The following is a 1,508-nucleotide window of genomic DNA, read 5'->3' on the forward strand; positions in this document are numbered from 1 at the left end:
CCATACATGCCTCAAAGCTGCCCTCACTGCATCTCAGGAAAAGTTGTTATCCTCTGTTGTTATCACTGATCCTCAGTCACAGTCTTTGCATACTTCGGAGAATCTTCTGCGTCTTCCATAGGGATTTCAGTGGAAAAAAGAGTAGCTTTGGTTCACCTGCACATTCATAGTATTTAGATTCTACTAATTCTTCCTAGACTTTGAAATGTTAAAAACTCTAGCACATATCTGCAGTGGTTTTCTAAACCTTGTTTCTTCAATTTCTCAATCACAATGTTTTAGTTCAAGATCATGCAATGGCTCCCTACCAGAGTTGATATCCATTAGGCACAGTAGGTCCAGTGGCTCAGGCCACAGTTCTTACAGGGCTGATGAAAAAAGTTTTAATTTGCTTTAAGATCAGAAGAATCTGCTTTATATTCACCTTTATAACTGCAACATTTTAATGTCTTATTTTATGGAAAAGGGAACCTAGGGAGGCAGAGGTTTCTGGAACCCATGAAAGTCATAATGTGCCCCTGCTCTTTACTTTATAAACAGAGCATTTAACTTTAGTAAGACTTTATTAAATACAGAGCATTTTCTTGATCACTGTCTCAATTGTTTCAAGGCAATTCTGTAAGACTAGATAAGGAATTGTTAGCCATGGGGTAAGGAATTTTATTCCCATTTTTTTATGTGAGAGGAGTCTGATATTAAGAGATATTTTGTAATGCCATGTTGAAAACAAATAGAAATAAAAATAGTAGGAGTAGAAATGAATCACATTATTTTTTTCCTAATTATCAGCCCAATGTCTAGGTTTAGGGCACAGCAATAAGGAACACTTTTCTTACTCAGATATTTCAAATTCTTCTTCTTCTGTCTTTAAAGTTGTCGCCATTTTGGCTGCTTTTGATACCAGAATGGTCTATTTGTTTCTGTGTCTTTGCTCACATTCTTTCCCATATGTTCTCCTCTTGATTCTACTGACCCAGAATCGCATGGGTCTTCCAAAGTCACCTATACACCTACCTGCCTTTTTCCTTATAGGCTGTCTTGACTGCCCAGCTCTCTGTTCAAATCACTGGGTCACTTGCTCCTAGGTAGGTGCCTTATTAGTCTGAATTGTATGTCTTGTCTAAGGTTAGATGTTGATCTCAGTTTTCCCCTCCCGATTGTGAGCTCCTTGAGAACATAGATCACAGCTTGACAAGAATAATCACAAATCAGCATTTCTCTTGCTCTTGCCAGCCCATTCGCTTCTGATTACCTCTCAGATTTCCGTCCATATTTTGGAAGCCTCCCCATGGCGTCTCCTGTGTGCCTCAGACAAGACCTCTGGACTACCCTCAGCATAGTCTCCTCCCTGACTCCAGCGGCCCCCACAGCACCAGCACCCTCCAGAAGTCCTGCTGACATTGTTTTCCATCAGAGTCCCAGGCTGCCCACCCACGCTGCACGGAGGCTGTTGGGGCTGAATTTCCAGGATGCTGTTATCTACACAGAGCACACCGCCTCATGCACAG

The 1,508-nt window shown here is 41.4% G+C and overlaps 1 protein-coding gene across 1 annotated transcript in view; it reads left to right on the top strand.

Annotated features, from left to right (window-relative positions):
* LOC115305222 (olfactory receptor 8S1-like) overlaps positions 1 to 1,508 on the top strand; it is a 20,635-nt gene that overhangs the window by 17,221 nt on the left and 1,906 nt on the right. The gene's annotated exons all lie outside the window — the stretch shown is intronic.

Source organism: Suricata suricatta, chromosome 10 (genome assembly GCF_006229205.1).
Source record: "Suricata suricatta isolate VVHF042 chromosome 10, meerkat_22Aug2017_6uvM2_HiC, whole genome shotgun sequence".
In the NCBI taxonomy this organism is placed as follows: domain Eukaryota; kingdom Metazoa; phylum Chordata; class Mammalia; order Carnivora; family Herpestidae; genus Suricata; species Suricata suricatta.